The 9451-nt window shown below is 38.1% G+C and overlaps 1 pseudogene; it reads right to left on the reverse strand.

Annotated features, from left to right (window-relative positions):
• Positions 1-619: 619 nt before the first annotated feature.
• Positions 620-9451, reverse strand: part of LOC116089435 — a 21907-nt pseudogene continuing 13075 nt past the window's right edge.

Raw genomic sequence — 9451 nt, forward strand, 5'->3', positions numbered from 1 at the left:
TCCAAATGATCTTTAAGATGAGAACATAGACTAAAGGCATGTATTTGGATGAAGCACTTGGAGATAACAATTTTAATGTGTTTAGAGACTCAACATTTTTGTCTTATGAATTGAAGAACTTCAGTTGAAATGATTTAGAACTGCTTTTTGTTTGGGAGATGTCCAATTCTCCACATGCTTATAGATAATTAGCCAATTGAGCTAAGGAACATATTTTGCTCAAGAGCCTTTAAATTGAATTACTTTCATTTGCCTACAAAACATCTCATTGAGACTTAATGAGCCAACAGATCTGCCAGAAACCTGAGAGTGTGAATACCTTCAGAAATTGCAGTTAAATCGTTGGAATGTTGCTATTGAAATTCTGTTAACTGATCTGGGATATAAAGGCAATAGTATTCCTAATAAGCCCTAGCTACAGGTCACCTTATGTAAGAGAGTGATTACTTTGGCACACAGATAAAAGATTTATTTTCAGAAATATACCACTGTAGAAAATGACTACAATATATGTATTTGCCATTGGTAAAAGACGAGCCCAGAAACTCTGTCCAGAAAATTTCAAGATATGCTATATTATACAACATGACTGTTCTCAGGGAGAATACCTGGGACATATTTATATGCACTTCTTGATCTTATCATACAAGACAAATGTAAAGGCACCAACAATGCCTCTGAGAACATTGGACCATGCATCCTTAAAAAAAAATAAGTCTTGCTTGGTTTATCTGTCAGCAGTCAAGCATGAAAATATATATATATATATATATATATATATATATATATATATATATATACTCACATTTAAACTCAGTTCTTTTGCATCCCTGATGCATCATTATATGATGATGAACCATGTCCAAAGGATAGGAAGAGTCAGGCCTGCAACAGCAGCAACACACAACACAATCATCCCGCTGATGATATAAGTATTCTTGGGACCTGGGAACATCCCCTTTTATATCATAGATATAAAAGTAGGCAGCTTGGTAGATGATAATGCCCTGTACTGACACATTAAAGCATTAGAATAGACCCTTAATCCCATCAGTTCTGCATATCTTACCCAGGCAATCACCAAGGCTTTTGAATTCCCTTTTAGCTCCCCCTTTGCCCACATCAGCTGCTAGACAGGTATGAGAAATTCAAGAGGGTTCAAAAGCACGAGGATATGGCCCCAGTGGTACCACCTAATGCCAGGTTCCCTGCAAAGGATTGCCAAAACTTGGTCTTCTTGTCTAACCACCAAGAAAGATCTGATTTGAAGACAAAGGTGAGAGCATGGGTGGTGAAGTAGCTAATGACACTGGTCAGGTTACTATACCAGAAGGGCATGACTCTTTCTTCCTTGGGGATACAAACCAGGCAGTCTATAATGCCCTTGTATTGCTTTTCTGCAGTGATTTGCTTGCTGGCATGCTGCACCTACAGTAGAAGCTTGACCCACTTGATGGGTGCTACTACAATCTTGGAGATGGCCACAGCTACTACATTGGCTACTACAATCGTCCTACTGATGAAGGACACAGACGCATGTGTTGTGTTGAAAGAAAAAAAGAAGAGGCAGGAAAGTGCGAGACATGACTGGTAGCAGGTGAGTGCAGAACAGGACTGGTTTGACAACTGGGGTTGACTCCTAGATTGTAGGGATAGAACAAAATTTTAATATATTATACAAAAATGTTTGAGAATTTAAAAATGAATACAAAGTATATATGCTATATGTATCCGCAACACTTCTTCAAACTTTCCCAAGTTCCTCAAAATTCCATTACCCACTTCTTTTCCTCTTACATACTTCCATTTTCTTCTTTTTCTTCTTTTTAATAACACACACATCCCAACTTATTTGCCCATATAGTCATGGACTTATCCAGTCATCAACTGGAGTTGAGTTCATTTGACAGCAGGTGAACCCTTAAGTCCTGTCTGCCTCTTCCAGAAGCAATGAGGTGTCAAGAGCTCTTGAAGTGTGGGAAGCCAGTCACCATTCCAAGATGGCACCGACCGCCTCAGACTTGCCTGGTAAATCTCGTGCCCCTCCCAAGCGGGCTCATGCAAATTAGGTGTCTCCCGAGCAGGTGTATGCTAACCAATCATGCACCAAACCCTTCCAGAGCGGGTGTATGCTAATGAGGCGATTGCCGGGGGAACCAATCCAGGAGGGCCACGAGAGCTCAGGCTCGGGTATAAAAGTAGCATTCGCAGAGCAGCCAGGGCCGCCATTTCCACAGAAGCAAGGAGAGCTGTAACACCTAGAAGCAAGAAGAGCCATTCCACAGAAGCAAAAAAAGCTGTAACACCTAGAAGCCAGAAAGAGCTGTAACACTTGGAAACCAGAAAGAGCTGTAACACCCAGAAACCTAAAAGAGCTGTAACACAAAAGAATTCCTGAGTAAACCACGAGAGAAGGAGCCTTGGTGTTCTGTCGTTATTGCTGCGGGCAAGCAAAGCATGGAGCACTGAAGTATGGGTAGGAACTCATTATTTGCTCTCCCAACCATGCTGGAATAATTATAGGATTGAATATTGGTAGATCTTGTGTATCAATCACAATGACTATTGTTTATGAGTACAGTAGCCATGTCATGACCTGAACATGCAATTTAGCCATGGACTCTTTCAACTCCTCTTCTAAGATGGTCCCTGAGCCTTGTGTGTAGGGGTGAAATATAAGTCTGCCATTTGTAGTTTTGTGTTCAAGTGCCTGACTTTTTTCTACTGTCAATTATACTGCAAAATTTCTCTAATAAAATATGAATATTAATTGAAAGATTTACTTTGAATAATAGAAGACTCTATTGAGATGCACATTTATTTTATAGGTGCAGGTTACCAGTTAATCAGTTTTCATCTTTATATAAGCAGGAGAGCGACAGTAGCAAGTACAGACAACATGGGCCCCCAAACCTCAAACCTCACCTCTCAGTATTATATATACCACTTGGAAAGTAGGAAGCAATAATATTCATCTGACCAGTATTCTCTGAAAGCCATTTCCATAATGACAATAATGATGGCAATCAAATAATATATTTTTATTTTTTGTTACTCCTTATAAAAAATATTTAATTTTTCTCAGTATCAATAGACTCAATTTCCCAATAAAAAGAGTAAAGCAAACAAACTGAATATATAAACAGGATCCAGAATTTTAAGACATACAAGAAACACACCTCAATGACAAAGACATAAACTATTTCAGAGTAAAAGGCTGGAAAAAAGTTTTCCAAGCAATTGTATCAAGAAACAAGCTGAACTAGACATTTTGATATCCAACAAAATAGGCTTTCAAAAAAATGTTATCAAAAAAGATGGAGAAGGACACTACATGCTCATCAAAGGAAAAATCTATCAAAATGAACTCTCAATTCTGAAAATCTATGCCTTAATTCCAAGGGTACACACATTTGTAAAAGTAACATTGCTGGAGCTCAAAACAAACACTGAATCGTACACACAATAGTGGGAGACTTTGACACCCCACTCTCACATATGGACAGATCATGGAATAGAAACTAAACAGAGACATTATGAAACTAACAGAAGTTATAAACAAAATGGACTTAATAGATATTTAAAGAACATTTCATCCTAAAAGAATATACTTTCTTCTCAGCACATTGGTGTACGTTTTCCAAAATTTACCATATAATGAGTCACAAAATAAGCCTCATCAGATACAAAAAATATTGAAATAATTCCATGCATCCCATTTTAGTCTTTATAGAATTCAATGAAATGAAGACACAGCATACCCAAACTTATGGGGTACAATGAGAGCAGTGTTAAGAGGAAAATTCATAGCACTGAGTGCCTTGATAAAGAAATTGGAGAGATCCCATACCAGCAACTTAACAGCACACTTGAAAGTATTAGAACAGAAAGAAGCAAGTAAACCCAGCAGGAGTATATGGGAGTAAATACTCAAACTCAGAGATGAAATCAACCAATTAGAAACAATAGAGTGAACAATACAAAGAATGAAAAAAAAAACCAAGATTTTGTTCTTTGAGAAAATAAACTTAGGAAATTAAAAAATCATCAGAGCTTACTATAAAAGCCTATACTGAAGCAAATAGGAAAATTTCTATGAAAAGAATGAGTTTTTAGACAGGTACCATGTACTGAAGTAATATCAAGATCAGATAAACTATCTAAACATTCCCCAAAACAGTTCAAAAATAGAAGTACTCATTAAAAACCTCCTAACAAAAAGTGTCCAGGGCCAGATGATTTATATGCAGAATTCTACCAGACCTTAAAGAAGAACTAATACCAATACTCCTCAAAGTATTTTGCAAAATAGAAACAGAAAGAACACTACTATCTAACTCATTCTGTATGTAGCCGCAGTTACTCTGATACCTAAAGCACATCAATACTCAATAAAAAAGAGAACTTTAGAGTAAATTTGCTTATTACTATTGAGGTAAAAATATTATATTAATATTATAAATGTTATTTCTTCTCAATAAAATTCTTGGAAACCAAATCCAAGAACACATGAAATTGTCTTTCAACATAATAAAGTAGGCTTTATCCCAGGGATGCAGGGTGGTTTAATGTATAAAAATTGATAATGTAATAAACTATGCTCAATTCAATTCTACCATATGTCTTCTCCATCTATACACAACTTCATCAAAATGACTAGATATAAAATTAACTCAAATAAATCAGTAGTCTTCCTTTATATACATTATAAACAGGCTGAGAAAGAAATTAGAGAAACAACTTCCTTCACAATAGTCATAAATAATATAAAATATCTTGGGGTAACCAACCAAATGAAAGATCTGTAAGACAATAAGTTCAAATCTCTCAAGAAACAAATCAAAGATCTCAGAAAATGGAAAGTTCTCCCATGCTCATGGATTGGCAGAATTAACATAGTAAGAATGACCATCTACAAATTAAGTGCAGTCCCCTACCAAAATCCAATCACAATTCTTCAAAGACATGCAAAGAAAAATTCTCAAATTCATCTGGAAAGGAAAAAACTCAGAATAGTGAAAATAATTTTTAACAATAAAAGAACATCTGGAGGAATCACCATCCCTGACCTCAAGTTATACCACAGAGCAATAGTGATTAAAACTACATGGCTTTGGTACAGAGACAGGCACATTCATCAATGGAATAGAATTGAAGACACAGAAATAATTCCACACACTTACAGACACTTGATCTTTGATAAAGAATACAAAACTATACAATGGAAAAAGGAAAGCATCTTCAATAAATGGTGCTGGTCTAACTGGCTGTCTATATGTAAAAAAAGGAAAATAGAACCATATTTGTCACCTTGCACAAAGCTCAAGTCCAAGTGGATTGAAGACCTCAACATAAAACCAGATACACTGACTCTAAAAGAAGAGAGAATGGGAAAGAGCCTTGAACTCAATGGCACAGGGGGAAATTTCCTTAATAGAACTCCAATGTCTTATGTTCTAAGATCAAGAGTTGATAAATGGGACCTCATGAACCTGAAAAGCTTTTGTAAAGCAAAGGACATAGTCAATAAAAAAGATTGGCAACCTACACATTGGAAAAAAAATCTTCAGTAACCCCACAGCCAATAGAGGGGTTATATCCAAAATATATAAAGAACTTTCTGGTGGTTACCAAAAAACCAAAGAACCCAATCAAAAAATGGGATATAGAACTAAACCGAGAGTTTACAACATTGGAATCTTGAATGGTTGAGAAGCACCTAAAGAAATGTTCAAGTCTTTATTGATCAGAGAAATGCAAATCAAAACAACCCTGAGAGTCTACCTTTCTCCAATCAACATTGTTAAGATCAAAACCTCCCACATGTTGGCAAGGATGTGGAAAAAAGAGGAACACTTCTTCTTGCTGGTGGGATTGCAAACTGGTACAACCACTCTAGAAAGCAATCTGAAGGTTCTGTAGAAAATTGAAAATAGATCTATCTGAAGACCCTTTAATACCACTCTTGGGAATATACCTAAAGGATGTCCCACCAGCCCACAGGGGCAAGGGTTCAACTATGTTCATAGTGGCCATGTTAGTGATAACCAGAAGCTGGAAAAAACCAAGATGTCCCATGGATACAGAAGATATGGTTCATTTGTACAATGGAATACTACTCAGCTATTAAAATGAGGGCATTCAAAGTTTTGCAGGCAAATTCCTGGAACTAGAAAATATTATCCTGAGTGAGGTAACTCAGACCCAAAAGGATATGTATGGTATGTACTCAATAATAAGTGAATATTAGCCAAAAGAATAAAAAAATAAAGTACAGAATACCCAAGATACAGACCACAGAACTCAAAAAGTTCTACAAGCTGAAAGGCCCAAATGAGGATGCCTTAATCCCACTTGGGAGGAAGATGAAAGCAATCACAAGTGAGAAGGGAGGGAGGGACATGGGAAGAAAAGTGGGTGGGAGGAAAGGGGAACATAATCTGGTATTGAGTAGGGGAAAAGCACTGAAGCCCTGAGGGCGAGCAGAAAGAATGAAAAAGGCAACCTCAGAAGGTAAAATGTTGGGGGGGGGGGACCACCCAGAATGTACCAGAGACCTGAGAGGTAAAATACTCTCAGTACTCAAGGGGAGAGACCTTAGATGAAATGATCGAAAGTTGGGAGAGGGAAATTGTAGATCCCACCTCCAAAAAAGACATGGCATCAAGTAAAGGAAGGGGTTGCCATCCCACAGTCAAAGCTCTGACACATAATTTTTCCTATCCGAAAGAATTATAGGGATGGAAGTGGAGAGGAGCCTGAGGAAAAGGAGGTGCAGCAAGAGGCCCAAAGTGGGATCCAGCTCAAGGTAAGGCTATAAGGTCTGATACTATTACTGAAGCTAAGAAACACTCATAAAAAGGGACCTATAGTGAATGCCCTTCAGAAGACCCAAAAATCAGCTGAAATAGTCAGATATACTGGTACCCAACCAAAGGGCAGAAGCTGCTGATCCCTATGGTTGAATTAGGGAAAAGCTGGAAAAATTTGAGGAGGACGGTGACCCCATAGGAACACCAGCAGTCTCACTTAATCTGGACCTTCAAGATATCTCAGACACTGGACTACCAACCAGCATTCACCAGCTGATATGAGGTCCCCAACACACATACATCAGAGGACTACCAGGTATTGGTTCAGTCAGAGAAAATGCACCTAACCCTCAAGAGACTGGAGGTCCCAGGGAGTTTAGAGGTCTGGTGGAGTTGGGAGGGGGTGGTAGTGGGGATTTCCTGGTGGAGACAGGAGGATGGGGAGGAGGTATTCGATGGGAAATTGTCACAGGGTGGACTGGGAGGGGAATAATATCTAGAATGTAAAAAGCAAAACAAAATAAAAAAAAAAACAAAAAAAATTAAACAAAATTTTAAAAAATAAGAATGATAGTTAACTTACATAGATATATTTATTTGACACATGTTACTGGTGGCCAGAGGGTCGAAACAGCTTTGTATCCTGGCTACATCATGTGGTTTGGAAATCCAAAGGTTTGATGGGGCTAGTCTTGAATCCCAGCAGAGTAACTCTATCTTGTAGCAAGGTGCCATTGAGTTGGTGTATTGGTAAAATGCTACCAAACAAGGTGTGTCTTTCTTGTGATTAGACATTATTTTCTGAGACCAACCAAATTCCTGATGTGAGCAACACATTGTGGAGAAACACTGAACTTGCTCAGTGTTAGGTTTTATCTGTCTTAAGTTTTGTGACAGATGATCACCATCATCACTAATACTCTAAGGGTAGGTGGTACTCTGTATGCACGTTTGTGTTGATTCTCCTGTAGATGTACAGCCAAATGAAAAGGAGTTTCATAGACAGTGTTTGGGACTTCTGGATGGTGTACCTGTCCATCCATAACTTACCCATACTTCTATAAGTAACACGCTTCTATAAGTAAAAAATGTAAAAACTTGTTCTAGGTAAAATATTTTAATCAAATAATATTCAATTAAATAGACATTAAATATTAAAGTTTGTTTATGATAATTATATTATATATTTTGATTAATTATATAGACACTACTAGCCTAAAGCTCTAATTTCTGAAGTTTACTTGTCCTCTACTAGTTGTATTTCTAAGAATCTATAAATCATGAGTCTAATAATAACTTGTTTTAAAGTGTAAGGTTTTGTTTAAAAATCTACAACAAACAAAAGCAGAAAAGAAAAACATAATCAATGTAATACTGTTGGCTTTAGAGAACCAAAAGGAAATGTCTCATACTGTGCCCACTTGTTTACTCCAGTAAAATCCACAATATCGGGGGTGGGGGGGTGGGGGGGCTGGAAGCCTTATTGCAAACAAGAGGCCTTATGACTTCAGGGGGAGTTTGTGCCTTCTGGGTATTCAGTCAGTTGTTAGCATCTCCTAACTCAGACATGTTCCAGATTAGTCTTTCCAATCGTCAACATGCCTCCTTTTTTAGGCATAAAGGTACCCCAAGAAATATTTCATAAATGGCTAAGATTGGGCATTGTTTCCTGGCCAGCACAACATTTCAATATATCCTAATTTATTTCTAAGCTGTCATTAGCTTGGAATTTCTCACAAGGAATCTGCCTTATCTGATAGGATATCCTCGGAGTTAGCAACAGAGGTCAGGCACATAGTTAGAATTCTCAGGGCAGTCCCACAGAAGACAGAACTGTTTTACATACCTGAAAGTAATGGAAGGGCTTCCCTCACTTAAGGACATTAGCAGGAACTGCTAGATTGGAACTTCCTGGTGCTTGTCTCCAGCAGACCCAGAGAATTAGCATGGGAATACCAAAATGACCCCAGCAGGGAGGGCACTACTGCTCTTCTGCTTGCTTCACACCTGGATACCTGATCTTATCGACCTTGATGTAACCATCCCTTGCCTATGTGATCTTACTGACCTTGATGTGACTGTCACCTGCCTATGTGACATTTACCCTGTTTTCTGTATACCATATAAGCCTGGTTTTCACTTTGTGCAGGAGCACTCTGACTAGAAGTAGAACTTAGATGGACTAGGACTTATATTCATGCAGTCTGCAGCTCCCTGGGTCCAGAGCACTTGGGCCCAGGGGATGCAGCACCTATCCAGAAGAGGTGGATGCTTTAGACCCAGTGTGTTTCAGGTGGTCTCAGATGTACCTCAACTGCTGAGCTGCCAGATTTCTCATTTCTCTTTTGCATTGACTGTAAAAACCTCATGCCATTTTTAAGAAATACATTCAGATTCAGCACACTCTTGTGTCGACTATGTCTGTCATCTGCCAAATTGTTGCCCACCTGACCAGAACTCTCATCTCGCAGAAAACGAGGTCCCCATAAGGAACCCGGTCCATGGCAGTCTCAGAATTGCTATGCGAAAAAATTCACACTTAATGTTGAGGCAAAATTTAATTTTGTATAGTGTTACTTATCAAGAAATGGCAAGGAAAATAATCAGAAGCCTTACATTTCAGTCAAATAAAAAAAAAA

The sequence above is a fragment of the Mastomys coucha genome, unplaced genomic scaffold, assembly GCF_008632895.1.
Source record: "Mastomys coucha isolate ucsf_1 unplaced genomic scaffold, UCSF_Mcou_1 pScaffold14, whole genome shotgun sequence".
NCBI lineage: Eukaryota > Metazoa > Chordata > Mammalia > Rodentia > Muridae > Mastomys > Mastomys coucha.